Genomic DNA, 18472 nt, shown 5'->3' on the forward strand with positions numbered 1-18472 from the left:
CGAATACGGAGGGAGCGCCAGGGTTGTACAAATTCACTGGTATCTTTAAAGACACCACAACGCTAGTCGAGGGTCAACTTCCTTGAGTCTCAAAAGTCACTTTTCACCTTTATGAAGAAAGTATACATCAGAAAGGAATAAAAACATGCGACGTTTACATGGCAAACGGCTACCACGAATGAAGCGCACTGCACTTAATGTCAGCATTCAACCAAGCAACTGCGCACGTTCGACTCGAAGAACTTCATACGGGGGCACAAAGCAAAGTGCAGGCAGGTTCCACCGCATACGTTGCAGCAACCAACATCTACCGTACTCAGATATGCAGGTTGTCAGTTTGAACAATTTCTTCATTACTCGAATAGCCATGCACAAGCCCATTGCACCCCTTTCGGTAATAGCTCATTTTACTGCAAACAGCTCTTTTAAGAGCTATTTAGAAATGAACATAACAGAGTACCACCAACATGAGAACTTATCATGATTTAGATTTGTCTTCAAAAACGCGACTTACACGAACATTAACAACGAATTATAAATGATAGTCCTATATCGCACTCGAACCTCCGACTAACGAGCACTGCTTTCCTCCTCTAACTTGAAGCACGCTCGGCTATCACGAGCTGTTATTTGCCGGCGTTATATACACACTACTTCTAATCATTCATGTAGTCATTCGGCCATCACATTCTCTGTACGTGAAATTTCTGTGATACATAATTTTTACGATTCATTCAAATCATTCGGTATTTTATCGTTAATGGTGATTTCCTTGAGACGAATAAACGTATTATGGAAAGCGTAGTAAGGCCAGACATCGCTGTGAGTAGCCAAGGTAATTTTTATTAAGGTCAGATAATAATATTCGGGTTGCATGAATAGGAGCAGAGCCTGGATGAATTACCATAACTAACTTTAGCCCTCAGAAATCCTATGTTACAAATTGTAAAAGAGTTGCTTATATTGATATATCAATGCAACTTCCTTGTTGTGCAAAGATTATGCCATGACGAAACGTTTAATTCAAACATCGCGTGTCGGGATATATGGAATACTAGTGAAAGGTCCATATTGTCCGACGTGTAGGTAATGATTTCCACACTTCTCCACATAATTTTAGATTCGTAAGTCAAATTGAAATTAGAATTTATAATAAGTTTCATATAAATCAGAAATTAGTAAGCATTAGTGGCATGCATTACTTCACCGGTGACTTTGTTTCAGTGGGAATTATTGTTTTATTTTCAAAGTAAAGTGAAATTTAAAATTAGTTGAAATTTAAAATAAATTGCATTAAGCCTAGTGTATAACATCTAATTATAGATCTCAGTTTCTGCATCTGTGACTTTTGTCGCCGAATGAATAATTGACTGTAAAAGGTTAACTCATTTCAATAATTAGTGTATATTGAATATCATTTAAGTTAATTACCAATTTTATTCTTTCGTTTTTTATTAATTTTTGTACGTTCGCCTATAAGAATGTTCCTTAAATGTAACTGAAATAAGTTCTTGAAGTTGTATTTTATTTTACACATTATTTACCCTACTATTCCACATTCCGTATTACCAGCACCAAGTGCAACTTTTTGAAAGAAACAATTTTGACGTGAAGACATTAACAATTTTTTAATTTAAAATATACCGAATTTTGGCTAATTATGTGAAGTTTCAAACCATATTTATTTATCTCGCATAACTGACTTTGGTAAGAAGTTAAACTGCCAAAAGTAAATGGTATTCCATATTATAGGATGCTGCTCTAACATATTACAGATTTGAAAACTGGTATTTGAATTTCCTGTAAAAGTTAAGAAACATAAATATGTTTTTCTGAAAATCCACATAATGGGAACTGAAAAAGAAGTTGAATTTTTAAAATGAGCATATATACAGTATATCTCAAAAACATTACATATTGCAGACGTGAAAATTGGAACTTGGAATCTCCATTAAAGTAAGGAAACACGTATTCTTTGGTTTCCGGAAAAGCCTTTAACGGGTGGAGGGGTTGAAAGAATTGAAAAATTAGTTAATTACTTGTATGATAATGTATGTATATATACCATAAATCAAAAGATGCTACAAACTTGAAAAGTGGTATTTAGAACCTCCTTTAAAAAAAAAACACGCATTTAGGAGGGGGGGGGGATAATCAACTTGGTAGGAGGGATGAAAAAGGAGATGAATTCCTTTTACGAGGACACATATATCTCAAAAATTGCTTGCTTGCTTGTTGTTTAAAGGGCCCTAACGTCTAGGTCATCAGCCCATCTAATAAAGTGAAGATGTTCCAGTTGTGATAATTGGTATTTGCTCTTTTAAAGAAACGGGTACTGTTTGTTTTTAGAAAATTCATTTGAGTGGCGAGTGTGAAAGGAAGTGAAAAAATTGAATTCCTTTTGTGGAGAAACTTATATTTCAAAACTGAAGGTTAGAGGCTTGGAGATTAGTATTTGGAATCTCCTTTAAAAATAAAGAAAAAGGTATTTCTTGGGTGGGAGGAAACCAACTTAACGGGCGGGTGGTGGACTCAAAAAGGAGTTGAATTATTTCCATGAGGATACTTATATCTCTAAAACTGAAGATGTTAGAGGCATGAACATTTGTATTTGGAATCGTCTTTCGAAGTAAAGAAACTTATGTTCTTTTGTCATCGGAAAATCTACTTAAGGGGGGGGGTGAATTAATGAAAAATTAGTTTAATTCTTTGTATGAGGATACTTATATCTCAAATGCGAATGATGTTAAAAACGTGAAAATTGGTATTTGGAATCTCGTTTAAAAATAAAGAAACATGCACTTTTGGGGAGGGAGGTATCAACTTAACGGATAGGAAAGGCGGGGGGGGGGTAAAATTGAAGTTGAATGGCTTTTATGAGGATACTTATATATCAAAAACTGAAGCTGTTACAGACGTGAACGTTGGTATTTTGAATTTCCGTTCAAAATAAAGAAACACATATTTTTTGTTTTTTTGGAAAGTCAGCTTTAGGCGGAAGAGGGGTGGAAAGAAGTCAAGGAGAAAAAGTTGAATTATTCTTATGAGTATACATTTATATCAAAAAATGATGGGGTTACAGACGTACAGACTTAAAAACTGGTATTTGGTATTTCCTTTAAAAATAATGAAACACGTTTTTATTGTTTTCGGAAAATCCAGTTAAGGGGCTGATATGAATTGGAAAAGCGGGTGAATTTTTAAAATGAGTACTGGTCAAAACTTAACATGTTAGAGACAAGAAACTTGGTATTTGGAAAGTCCCTTAAAAATACAGGAACATGTACCTTTTTTTTCGGAGAACACACTTAACGGGGTTGAAAAGAAGTGAAAAATAGTTGAATTATTTTATATGAGGACACTTTTATCTTAAGAACTAAAGATGTTACAGACGTGAAAATTGGTATTTGGAAACTCTTTTAAGAATAAAGAAACGCTTTTTTCGGAAAATACACTTAGATGGCGGTGGGGGTGGGGGAAGGACTGATCAAGGGGTTGAATTCTTTTTATGGGCATACTTATGTGTATCTCAAAACTGAAGATGTTACAGATCTGGGAATAGCTATTTGGAATCTTCTTTAAAAATAAGAAAACCTGGTTTTATTTTTTCGACTTGATAGGAGATTTTATCTCACATGTACAGTCCTATGTCGCATGGTCGTCTTAGCCTCAAAAGGTAATACCAAAAACATGGTTTAATATGAATTTCTGGCGTAAATGAAACTCAGGTTTTGGGTGAGTTTTTATACTTTAGGGATTTTTAGATAATGCCTTGGTACAATGCCGTGGAAGGATTAGTTTGATCAGGTTACGAAATCCACGCGAGCGAATCCGCGGGTAATTGCTAGTTTATTGTAGCAGGAATTTTGCCCGAGATAGAGTCCCCGTTGTATAAAGTTATATTTCACGCCAAACGATCTTATCCGGCAGCCGCCAAACAAGCCAGCTAAGAGCGAAGTAGAGTTGTGACGTCACGAACTGAGGAGCACGGCCAAGGCCAAGTTACGTCAGTCGATAGAAAATTCTAAACATTCTATCGTCAATATATTTTGATTGAATTGCATACGGGAAAATGAAGTACATCATCGTGTAGCCCAATTTTTTGTGATCATTATCCCCAAATTCGGAAGAAATATGTAAAATATTAAGGGAGATATTAAATGAGATAAAATAGCCTCAATTCTCCGAGATCCTGTATAAAACGGCAGGCATTTTGCTTGTTAAACCAGTCTACTCTGTGCCACAGTCGAGGCCGGTCGGTCGGCTGTTGGTCATTCTCCGCCGTCGTAATGTGAGGGGAATCAATGCATAAAACTAGGTAACAGTGCAATAATTAATGTCTTAAACACCGAACCGGATGGCGTACGTACTCTGCTCTCGTCGTACTATGAGCATCTTCGTAGCAGTGTAGCGTAGCGGATGTGGTTAGGCTTTCCCTTAGCAACCGACGGAATGTGCCAGCGGTGGTTGGAATCCTTCATCGTTCAAATATTTTCGCATCGGTATGATATTTGAACACGTAAATATTGCTGGTAGCTTTACGTCTGACCGACACAGATAGGTCTTATGGTGAGGATAGGATAGGAACGGCCTAGGAGTTGGAAGGAAGCGGCCGTGGCCCTAATTAACGTACGGCCTGTGTGAAAATGGGAAACCCAGGAAAACCACCTTCAGGGCTGACGACAGTAGGATTCGAACCTACTATCCCCCTGATGCAAGCTCACAGCTGCGCGCCCCTAACCGCACGGCCAACGAATATGTAAACATAGCCCCACGTTTGCCACATTCAAAAGGTAGAATGACGCTGTTATTCATCTTGTGCCCTGCGCTTACTCCGATGGTTACGGCTTGAATGTACTGTAATCTCTTCTGTCATTCGGCATGTTTTTCACAGAGGAATACGTTGACATGCTCCTCATTTATGAGGAAGCAAGACAAAACGTGTGAGAGGCACTACGTCCGTACCAGAAACGGTATCCCGACAGGCGACACTCGGCTGCTACGACATTCTGCCATGTTGAAAGACGCCTAAGGAAAACAGGCGTGATTTCCAACCAGCCACCAGTCTGCGATAGGCCCGTTACATCGGGTGAAACAGAAAAGGCAGCTTTTGAGGCAGCTCGTAATAATCCACACATCAGTACAAGGGCGACTGCCTGAAGGTGAACACCAGCCAGCCGTCCGTCTTGCGAATACTGCATGAAAACATATTTCGCCCATGTTATCTTGAGTTACACCCAGAGCTCCATGGGCGAGATTTCGAACCTCGAATGCAGTTCTCTCGGTGGCTATTAGGCAGGCTGGACAATAATGCAACATTCGTATCGCATATCTTGTTCTCGGACGAATCGCGCTTCCACAATAATGGGAACTTCAATCACCACAATATGCACTATTGGAATCCGGTCAATCCTCATTAGATGCGACAGGCTGCCCATCAGGTATGGTGGTTAGTGAATGTTTCGTGTGGAATTATGGGGGATCACCTGACTGGACCTTACTTTTGGGGGGCCATTGGACGGGCCCACGCTACCTGCACTTTCTGCGTCTGGAACTCCTACTGCTGTTGGAGGATGTGCCCTTGCAAGATCGTTTGACGATGTGGTTGCAACAGGATGGAGCTCCACCACATTCGACTTTGCCCGTTCGTAACCATCTGAATGAGGAACTGCTAGGGATATGGATAAGACGAGGAGGCCCTGTTCCTTGGCCGACAGATCACCGGATTTAACGCAGTTAGACTTCTTCTTGTGAGTACATTTGGAAAACGTCGTTAACACACAAGCCGCTTAAAACCCCGAATTGCTCCGGCAACTCATCACGGACGCCTGCCGAACAATTAAGCCTGGAATGCATCAGCGAGCATGACGATCTTTTTTTCGACACCGGGCCCGAATGTGCATAAACCAAAATGTTCATCTCATCGAGCATTTGCTGCGATAAAATACTGTCAGGGCAGTTGTGTTCCTATTATTTCCGGTCTGGTTATATTCGGCCTGCCAACAAATCGGCGCTTCTTAGGTCCACAAATGCATTCATTTACACACAATTTACATGAAAGCGGGTATTGAACTTACATTGCGTGCGGTACGTATTAAACAAACATTCCAAAAATCTATAATCTTCGCTCCAGACTCGCACCTCCCACCTGACATGCAAGCCCGCTCAGACCCGTCTTTACCAAATACACTACGGCTCCGTACGGCATACTGCGCAGCTCATACCAAGTATTACGTTTACTGTCGTCACAATATCAATTCAGTGTTTCGCCGGCGTGTCGGGTTCATATGATCTAGAAGGCACACTCATGTCTTCCTGTGTTTAATACGAGCATAACATTACGGCGTCCTACCATTGTGAGGCTGTAAATACCAAGATATCCCGTTGTGTTGTCTGAGCATATCGACAGGGCAGAAGTTTAGAGGCTGTAATGAATATTGCGGGTTGCATGAACCTACATTGGAAGGGGCGGCTGTATCATGCTGTATATATATCGTTGATATTTAGGCAAAAGGTCATATGTCCGAATGCACTTCCTATCATTAACGTTCCTTGAGACTGGTCGGGCCTCTATGCCACATATGGATATTTAATAAATCAGGAAAATATTCGGTCCGCCTCTGTGGTGTAGTGGTTAGCGTGATTAGCTGTCACCCTCTTGATGTCCGGGTTCGATCCCCGGCTCTGCACGAAATATGAAAAGTGGTACGAGGACTGGAACGTGGTCTTCTCAGCCTCGTGAGGTCAACAGAGTAGACGTGGGTGAGATTCACACCTCGGCCATCTTCGAAGTGGTTTTCCGTGGTTTCCCCACTTCTCCTCCAGGCAAATGTCGAGATGGTATCTAACTTAAGGCCACGGCCGCTTCCTTAACTCTTCCTTGTCTTTCCATCCCCCCCGCAAGGTACCTGTTCAGCATAGCAGGTGAGGCCGCCTGGGCGAGGTACTGGTCATCCTCCCCAGTTGTATCCCCGACCTAAAATCTGAAGCTCCAGGACACTGTCCTTGAGGCTGTAGAGGTGGGATCCCTCGCTGAGTCCGAGGGAAATACCGACCCTGGAGGATAAACAGATTAAAAAGAAGAAAAATAATTTAAAATTATATTCCTGTTCCACTAAAGTGAATAATATTCTTAGGATGCTACGTTGAAATTGCTCAATATTGCCGTACTGTGTCACTAATATTTCAACTTACGAAGTCGAAAATGATAACAAAATATTGCGCCATATTCAAGATGACAATTTTATTAATATTCTTGACAGACAAAATAAACGATGTTGGAGAGGATTAAATGCACACACCGTTAACATTCTTCTTACTACTTAGAGTACATAGGCATTTTACGAAGAAATTTGAGATAATGTTTCCTTTAAGATGCACGAGAATCGTGTTCGACGATGTACGTTTCAGAGATATGGTGTATATGTGTAAGAACCACCGGCTGCATATTCATGGCAGAGAGAGTTTTAGCATGATGAGTGTTGATAGACTGTTATAGCACGTATTAGAAGAGGACAGTTTATTTCCTGCTGCCTCCCGCACTTTCATAAATATTGTTGGTAGTAACGTGTTCACGGTAGACTTGGCAGCCGCTCGGTACATAACCTTCGGCCCACAGCACATTGATCTGACTACTCGTTTGGAAATAAACGCATGATAAATCAAACTACCATACAATACAGCCTGGCCAAGGGAATGACACATTTGCCATATCTGCATCACGTTGAGGTCATCGGAATGGATTTATGGATTATCAGAGAGACATTAAAGGTGAAGTCTGTTGAAGACCCTACCTCTGTGTGCTCTCAAAATGTGTGGTTCGTTCAAATGAAGAGTAACTGCATTTATGTGTTTTGAATGACATGTTGTTTGCTCCTCACGTCCAGTTTAGACGTAAGGCTATTGTTTCATTGGACTGCTGAAGGAATTAGCTGTTGGCAATGATTAGCTAGGTTCCGACTCGTTGGCTGAATGGTCAGCGTACTGTCCTTCCGTTTATAGGGTCCTGGGTTAGATTCCGGTATTTTAACATTCATTGGTTAATTCCACTGAGCCGGGGGCTGGGTGTTTGTGCTGTCCCCAACATCCCTGTAACACACACACCACATAAAAAACTATTCTTCACCACAATAACACGCAGTTACCTACACACGGCAGGTGCCGCCCACCCTGAACGGAGGTCTGCCTTACAAGGGCTGCACTTGGCTAGAAATAGCCACACGAAATTATTATTAGCCAGTAAAGTATAATTTGAAGGTATTATATAGGATGATTTGTTAGTTAATAAACACTATATCGACACAACGTATAAAATACCGCAAAATATGTATTCGAAATTAAGGAAACTAGGGCACCATACATGAAACAACCTTATCCTAAATAATGAGTTGATACAATTAGTTTTTAAGAGAGCTTTGTTCAAAAATTCAGCAGTATGTTGAAGTAAGGTTACGTTACGTCAGGTGCAACTGACGCCTTTGGAATAGAGAGGAAACCAATGAACACGGAACTTACTTCGTACAGTTGTAACATGTACTTTAATAGAGTTATGGGAGCGTTTGGATTGCGGTGAGGGTTCACATTTATTAAAATCATATTCCGTCAGAACTGTAGGTTACATTTGCATTAATAATCCATTTTTTCTCCTCCACTTATTCTTTTCTCATTTTGCTTGTGGTTTAAAGTCAGGATATCTCAGATAGATTTTTCTGTGAAAATGGAGTATGACTTGGATTGGAAAGGAAGCAACTGTGGCCTTAATAGAGATACAGTCTGAAGCATTTTTGTGATATGAATATTGGAAATCACGGAAAAAACGTATTGTACGCTGCCGATGGCGGAGTTCGAACCCAACCTCCAGAGGATAGTTTTCAGCTCCGCGGCCCATAAAGCCCATTCAACTTGCTCGTTGTACTTATTATTATATTATCTGTTTAGTGAATAAGCATATCGTCGCTGCCGGGACAAAATCTCCTATGTGAAATATTTTAGCTTAGAACTTTTGTCGTTAAGGTTCTGTCATCTAAGGTGCAATATTGTGTGAATATTCTCAAGGCATTCTCGCTCTTCATAATGTATGTGCTGCGGGTCAGTATATCTCCAAAAATATTATCACATAGGAGGTTTTGTCCCGGCAACGACGATATATTAAGATGCAGGGGAGATGAATATCGTCGCTGCCGGGACAAAACCTCCTATGTGAAATATTTTAGCTTAGAACTTTGGCCGGTAAGGTTCTGTCATCTAAGGTGTAATATTGTGTGAATATTGCAAGATATTCTCGCTCTTCATAATGTATGTGCTGCGGGTCAGTATATCTCCAGAAATATCACATAGGAGATTTTGTCCCGGCAATGACGATATATCAGGTCATGCACAGTCGACTGTGGAAGACATATAAGTTATAATCATATACGTTCAACATCTGTCAATTGAATTAAGTCATGCTTATACCTTCACAGCAACAGGTAGATAGACTATATACTCGAACTTGTGAGGATGTATTATTACGAAGCAATTCAAGAGGGAAATCGTAAAACGATGGAATTCTTCAGATATTACCTACTCTATTGATTCAGTGAATATTGATCAAAATTTCCACCTGGGTTCACAAACTGTATTCATGTTTATATATAAGTTACCGGAGGTGCACAAGTCAGTGAGGTTTACTCAGCCCACAGGAAAAATGATTACCCGTTTAATTCCTCGGGGCAAAGGTGACCGGGTACAGAAATAAAACTTCTATTCCACTTTATGCCTAGGTCGACGATAGTGAAAGGCTTTTACTTCCACTCGTCAAAAGGTAGTCATGGTCTGTACGGAGATGGGTAGAGTGCACTGTCAAAATATGTAATACTGATTCAGAGTGTCCTTTAGAACAGATGTGATGAATTTCCATGCTTATGTTATACCGACGTGTTCGTGTCATATGTCATGTAAGAAGTTGGCAAATTAATGTACTGCATTTTGCTTGTGTGCTATGTGCTGTATTCTGTCTGTTGTGTTTTGAAATTTTGACCGGTTTTTGCAATGTAAAATTTGGTTAACTGGCATTCTTACACAGAATTCTCCTATTTTCGAATGCGGTCTCGTAGTCTAAAATTTCAACTTGTGAACATTTGTTGCATACAAGAAATGGCCGTGTAGGCGTTACCATCAGTAACTGTACCTTATGGCATGTATTTTGTTCGCTGCAATCTTCTGTGCAGATTTATACGTTTAGAACAATGAATACGAGTCGGAACACTATGTTATTGTGTAGTATTAGATGAAGGCGTGCCTGTGCCAATTATAGTGACTTCTACATGCCACGGATTTATGTTTCTGTGTGCTTTTTGTGTGTGATGGTCAAGTCTCGGGTGCTATTGGAACTCATGGACCCTTTGTACTGACAGATATTGGCACGAAATTGTGCAAAATGTTTGATGGTGTCTTTGTATACGAATATAATATTAACAACGTACCAATGCCGATGTATTACATTGTAGGCATGATTGTTGTTCATCTCGAGGATTTTGGTGTGTTCAATGAGATGCAGAAACATCTTGGGAAGTGTGCTTGAAATAGGTAATGGGCACACACAGTAGAAAGCACTTCAACACACCAATTGTTTTGCCATTTAACAGCTTCTACTCGATGGTCGGGCATGGCCCGTCTGCATAGTTTTCCAGTTCCCCTCGCATATTGAACATAGCTTGCGTCTGGGATGGAATAAGAATAGCTTTGATGCATATTTCATGATTGAGTCGTAGGGCCATCCTTAGAAAGAAAATATAAATCGATGGCTTAGTTCAAATATCACGTATCTGCCAATACTCTTCTTTTCGAACATTTTCCTTAAGACTGATCACGCCCCTCAGCCACATATACATAGGCAGTCCATCGGAACAATTTTCGTTGCGTTCATTTTCCTATGCAAATGCGTAAAGTAAAATGAACCGTACAGTACCGCGCTGTTGGAATGTATGTTTGCATGACGTACGGTATATCGTCGTTGCCGGGGAAAAACCTCTTATCTGATAATATTTTTGGAAATATACTGACCCGCACCACATACATTATGAAGAACGAGAATGCCTTGACAATATTCACACAATATTGCACCTTAGATGACACAACCTTACCGGCCAAACTTCTAAGGTGAAATATTTCACATAGGAGGTTTTTCCCGGCAGCGACGATATATGCACTCCTACAATATAATGTACTTAAGGTTATCGAAAGCCGTTGTGATGGACTGAATGTATGTGACTGGGAGGCAAGACCAGTCTTAAGGAAATTAATGGATAGGAAGAACAATGTCGGATATCGATGGCTTACATCTAAAACCTCGTATGTCCCAATAATCTTCCTATCCATTATATCCCTTAAGGCTGGTCACACCTCCTAGCCACATGTGGATATGCAGCTCATCAGAACAATGTTCGTTAGGTCCATTTTCCTACGAGAGTGTGTAAACGGAAAGGAACCTTAAATACATTACACTGTAGGAATGCGGAAATTCGCTTGCAATCAACATCTCTACAATACGGTAGGGTAAGGTCCATTTTCCTTTACACGCTAGCACAGGTAAATGAACACAACGAAAATTATCCTAATGGACCTCATATAAATATAAGGCCGGATCAGATGACCAGTCTTAAGGAATATAATCGGTAGGAGCAATATTGAGATAGACGAGGTTTTAGAAGTAAGCCACCGAGCTCAATAGCTGCAGTCGCTTAAGTGCGGCCAGTATCCAGTATTCGGGAGATAGTAGGTTCGAACCCCACTGTCGGCAGCCCTGAAGATGGTTTTCCGTGGTTTCCCATTTTCACACCAGGCAAATGCTGGGGCTGTACCTTAATTAAGGCCACGGCCGCTTCCTTCCCACTCCCAGCCCTTCCCTGTCCTATCGTCGCCATAAGACCTATCTGTGTCGGTGCGACGTAAAGCAAACCAGAAAAAAAAGTAAGCCGTCGATATGTGGTATTTGAACTAAGCCACGGAAAAGAATATCACCGTCCTTTAAGCTACAAACTTATTACACTCTTGTAATACTTCTGCTGAAGAAGAACGTCTAATTCAGAATCGTCATTAAACTCCATGGCCGGTGCTGTGTGCAGAGATACGTAAATCGAGGAAGGGACGCGATAAATTCTACTACTGTAAAACATATTGCTGTAACCTAGGACTTCACTCTGCAGCCTTTTTAAAATGTACCTTATAGTGTACGAATTGAAGTCGTAGTGATTACAGTAGTGTGAAATATTAATTTTTAATACAACTGCTCTTACAAATATGTATCCAATATTAATTTTCATATTACTTAGTTTTTAATGATGTCCACGCGTGAAATACTGTTAAAATACGAGTAGAATGTAAGGAACACCTGAAAGTGATTTGAGGGAAAATGGTTAAAATAGTTTAACGAAACCGGTTCAGTTCTGTGAAATTTTATCAGTACTACGTAATGGATATCAACATTCAAGAATTTCTCCACTTTTTCCACGTCTCCTAATATTATGTATTAAATCCCCGTAGTCTAGATGTTAGTGCTTACAACTCGGGTATCCTTGCTGTAAACAGAGACAGAACCCGAGATCTTAAGCAGAAATGAACTAAGTCGTTCTCTCTCGCTAGTCATCCCGAACCGACATCAGTTCACTTATTTATATACAAGTTTCTTATGAAGCTGTAGCATTAGAGTCTCTCTCTTAGTGTCCGGGTACAGAATAATATCATACCTATAGCGGCCCAGGATAAATACCTTCCAGTAATACCAGACCGTGATTAAGTGGACCAGAACATTAAATATGAGGACAGGTATCAACCCTCTAATTCCTAATTTTTTATTCCGATTCAAATGGGACAGGTAAAATAAGGAAGTATATGAAGAGGCCTGCCGCTCAGAGGCCTCGTAAGAAGCAAAGACATGATAAATTATGGTAGAAAAACTGCATTACTTTACTTTTCCCGGTTGACTCTGAATTAGGGTTCCCATATCAATAACATAAAAGTTTAGAACATTCTGATGTAGCAAGTCGACACAGGGTTTTTCTTACCTTCCATTACAGAAACAAATAATTAACAGAAATATTTGAGAATAGTGTAATAGTAGAACAAGAAAGTAACATTAAATTGGATTTAATTTGTAAAGCTTACGTTTACAATACTCTTTTGCATGTTAGTCATATTTATCAAATTATAATCATCGTTAAGAAAAGTGACAAAATGATTGACTACGATGACTTCGATGAAGTCGTAATAAGACTGCTTGCATAAGACACAGCAGTCCTTATATTATACTGTATTTGCCATAACGTAGTAAGGTAGTTTCATTGAAGTGCATGCTGCACATTTCATATGGAGCTATTCTGTAATAAATGATGATTGCTTATAGTCAATAACTATTTATCAAATTTATCAAATTTATCAAACTCTTGGCTGCAGAGATAATTTTCACAGAAACTAGTATGCAAGTAATTACTTTTTCGTAAATAACCAAGCTGCCAGGCTGATGCAAAAGTTATAACCGAACTGCAATTTCTACAGAGATTATTTAATTGCACTGCATTCGCAGAGAGTATTGAGTGCGAAAATATAGTGAATTTATGTAGATGTGAATGGAAACATCTCCTTAGAAACTTTGTGTTATAATCCGTTTTTCTTGCAATAAATCATTGACATACATAAAAATTGACTTGAAAATATTGAACAGACAGCGTTGACTAAAAATTTATTCGCAAGAGTACATGTACGAGAAAATTCACCCCTATTACAACGCTTTCAAATGTTCTCTACCACCTCGCTGTTTGACCGCTGCGCAATGATTCCATTATGATTCCATTACAGCTTGCTTGTCGGCAGAAATTAAAATATTACACATTATATTCGTTTAAAATGACGGGTGATATGCAGCCCTACCATTACATTAATACATCTGCGCATAGAATGTTCATGCTGTTTATATATTCACATACATTGTCATATCGTTTGTGCATATTTTATGGTTTTCCACGCCCGTAATGGTGATCAGTGTTATATAATTCATGTTTCATATATACCATTGTACTCTTGTCCCAGTAGATGTTATCGATAAGTGAAATAGAAGCTCCTTCAACCTCTACAGGTATCTTCAGATCACAAACCCACTAAGATAGTTATATTCTCTTCATTACCACACGCCCACAAATACCGTCACTTTAGATAGGGTCTGCTAGGTAATGGTAGTTCTCTCATGCTTGGTGCTGGGATACAGAAATCATAGCATTGTATGCACACACGCGCATTTTATGACTAGTGTTAATTGTCTCCTGAACCGGAGAGTGGCTATTAAGCTATCTTGAAGCCGTAATTGCACTGTGCTGCCTTCGTCAACAGTTTTTTAAGATGTAGTCCTCTGAGATTTTCTCACAGAAATGTTAATTTCATGTAAGAAATAGTCTAGTTTTGAAACTTACGTCGTAGATAATATTTTGAATTAAAGTCTTTGCTTGCCTGTATTAAAGAAAATAATCCGTAAATTGTTCACACTGATTCAAGCCATACACTCTGGCCATCTATTGGCGCCCATTCAAAAGACCTCAACCATCAGGAGGTCACACGTCATTATTATATTTACTCATGTTATATTTACTGTACACAAACGTTCAAACTGCGTTTTTATTCGCACGTTAATCAGCTACGGTATTAGGATTACCGTTCTTAATAATTAGTTTCCTTTTAAACCGATTACATATAGGGTTAGACTATAGCAGATGGGCTGAGTGTTTGGACGGCAGGGCGCTGGCATTCTGGCCCCATGTTGGCGGGTTCGATTAAAGCTCAGTCCACTGGTATTTAAAGAAGTTCAAATATGTCTGCCTCGTGTTGGTATATTTGCAGGCATGGAAGGAACTCCGACGAGGCAATATTCCTACATCTCTGCATCTTCTAAAACCGTAGAAATAGTTACGACGTCGTAAAAACAATACAGTTTTAGTTATAATATGTTAACATCCAGAGACAATGCACTTAATGCAATGCATTTTTAATGAAGCCCTCACTGTTTTCTACCCCAACGTAGAGATAAGTACCAAAATTCAAGTTATTAAGGATTTAAATAGAAATAAACTGAAATGTTATTAGATTTCTACATATATTTGAGTATGATTTTACAGAATCTAATGATATTCAGTCAAGAGCGAAACATGTCATTCTACTTTAATTATGTTATTTCATTTCAGGTATAATTCTGTTACCATACACTTACTTTTTCTGGTAGTTTATAAATTTAATTATTCAAAATTATTTTCGGCAGAATGAAGACAATAACAGTTATAAACACGCTTCCTAGCTACATGTGGATATGTAGCCCATTAGGACAACTTCCGTTCTGTTAATTTTCCCACCCAAACATGTAAAGGAAAATGAACCTTAAATGCATTTTACTGTAGGAGTGCGTAAATACGTCGTGCAAACATACATTACTACACTGCAGTTGAATCATGCTCATTTTCCTCTACATAACGGAATAGGAAACTGAACACAGTGAAAATTGTTCTGATGGACTGCATATCCATATTTGGCTGGGAGGCTTGATCAGTCTTCAGGAAAATAGTGAATAGGAAGAGCATTGTCAAATCCGCGGTATTTTTCGCGCAGCGATAATATACTCAGTTTCCAGGTCACGGGTTAAAGTATGAGCGAGAAGACGTGTGACATGGTGGTACATTGATAACTGCTGCAGTCACCACGATCTTGAATGCAAGCGTGCATACGTGCATGGAATGTATGGTACAGGTCGGATTTCTATGCCTGTTGCACTTGGGCAGTCAAATGAGCAACGGTTGTAGGTGGTACCGGATGACGCTGCATTTGTCTCCCATAATGTCCCATACGTGCTCAATGTGCGAAAGGTCTGGTGATCTCAGAGGCCAAGGCAACGAGTGAACACTCCGTAGAGCACGTTGCGTGACAGTGGTGGTATGAGGGCGAGTGTTATCCTGTTAGAAAACAACACTTTTTATTCTGCGAATGAATGGCAGCACAACCGGTTCTATCACCAGTCTGACATATAAATCCGCTGTCAAGGTTCTTGGGATAACGGAGATAGTGCTCCTGTTGTCAAAGAAAATCGCTGCCCAGAATCCTGGTGTATGTCCAATGTGATGACTCCGCAGACAGCTTGGTTTCGAGCGCTCACCTGGCCTCCTTCTTACCAAACTACAGGCATCACTACTTGCTTAAAGACAGAAACGGATCCTATCTGAGAACAGACAGATATCTACTCCACTTTACAATGAAATCTAGCTTGACACCACTGAAGTTGCAGACGGCAGTGATTCAGAGCTAGTGGCATGAACGCTAGAGGATTCCTTGTTCTCCCGCAAGTGATCTCTATGTTACCGCAACTCCGTTGACAACCGAAGCTCTAAATACTACTGCAGATGCAGTACGATCCACCGCAGCCATGCGGCGAATACGGCGGTCTTCCGTCTCCGTAATGGCCCGTGCATGGCCTGACACAGCTCTTCTTGAGACAGTGCCTACCAGTGACCATTGTTGCCAACACCGATGCTCTAATGTGGATACATCCCTGCCAAGTCCTTCTGCAATACAGCGGAAAGAACATCCACCTTCTCATAGCCCTGTTACACGACCTCGTTCAAACTCAGTAATTCTTCTAAGACTACATTCTTCACGTCCTAACAGGCATGATTGACGCAGAACATCAACACCGAACGATGACTAACGCTCGCGAAGTGCACAGCACATATTCGAAGCAAACTTGCTTTGCAAGGTCATAGTAGCCCTACTAGTAATAGTCTTCGTCGACTAACGCTCGAATGTAAATGGGAGTCATCATTCAGATGTGCAAATATAACTACGGTAATTTCGTTTACCTAGCACAACTTTCTCATGGTGTTGGGAATTCGCTTTCCGCCAGTGTATATGTGACAGCGTCAAGTGCACTCCAAATGTGATTTTACAACATTCCAAGAATTTCAAAGAAATAATTCACAGCACCTTACGATATTTTAACCCAGTAAATTATGAAGAACCCAACGTGAAGGAAATTAGAATGGAACTGCGTGATCAGAAATCTGAAGCATGGGGTAGTTACTTCATCACGACAGAGGTATATCTTTCTCGGAGTGGAAGAAATCTATCACTTGGATATCGGAAAATAATGGATTTTCTCCTCCCCAATTAACGAGCACTATAAAGATCAATCTCAAATGTTATCGTAGTTCGAGCTGTTTCCGGCAGACGTTGAGATACCCTTTGCCATGAGTGCAACGAGATTGAAAACCTTCCTCACGTTCATTTTTTCTGCCGCAAATGGGAGCACATAAGAAACAAACTTGCAAGATACGTTGATCGATACCATGACATATTCTCTCTTAATGGAACGAAACCCTCTGTACAACTTGACATTGAAGTAGAATGAATGCATCTACGGGAGTGCTGCCCGAGAATAAGCTTTAAATTTTAATGAAAATTAATTAATTAAATGTATTGTAATTTCCATTTTCAACCAGATCCATCAGTTGGCTGAACATTTATGGCTTACCTGGTACAAGGGCAGCTATCTGTAGTGGATTTTCTCTCTCTCTACCAACTAATAGTTTCAATTATATCACTCATTAGAACACTCAAATCTATTTTTCTTGCCAAATTTAGTGGCCCTTGGTTTCATCTCAGAGCTCAACTTTAGTTTTTTCTCAGATTTGGAAAAGTAAACTGAGTGTCTCAGTGAAGCAACATCATCCCTTTTATTCGTGAGTGACTGAAATTCGTTGAGGTTATCCTGATGGTGGGATTGAACGGCAAGCGCCATTGGCAGCCAGTTGCGCGTATTTAATGCGATACGATTTCTACATGGAAGTAGTGAGTTTTGACGAATGTTCTGTGAAGCAGTGGGCTTGTTAAATATTTATTATAAAATGCATTTTCTATCTGTCGGTCAACATAGTCCAGATTTACGAAAGAGATCACATACAGCTTCCGTTTTTATTCCAGCTTGGATTCGGATGTTCCGATGGAGATTTAATAATAATAATAATAATAATAATAATAATAATAATAATAATAATAATAATAATAATAATAATAATAATAATAATAATAATAATAATAATAATAATAATAATAATAATAATAATAATAATAATAATAATAATAATAATACGATCTTTCCGTTATAGCTATGTATGTAAAGGAAGACTAGAGCTGGCAATCACTTGACCCATATATAAACATAGGAATATAATGTTTACGTAAGCCTAACATACGGTATATCAGCAAAGCAAGCAAAGCATTCTCCGTATAGGCCATGAAGGCTCTTGGAGAAGTGGAAGGTAAGGGTTCCACTTTCTCGGCACTTGGTGGGGTAGAGTGTTTAGCACTACGCCCGGCCACCATTGATCCCAAGATTTTACCTGGTACTTATTTTTTGGTGCAAGATGAGTGAACCTCAGGGCCGCATGCCACTCCTGAAGTGGAAATC

Source organism: Anabrus simplex, chromosome 2 (assembly GCF_040414725.1).
Source record: "Anabrus simplex isolate iqAnaSimp1 chromosome 2, ASM4041472v1, whole genome shotgun sequence".
NCBI classification, from domain to species: Eukaryota; Metazoa; Arthropoda; class Insecta; order Orthoptera; family Tettigoniidae; genus Anabrus; species Anabrus simplex.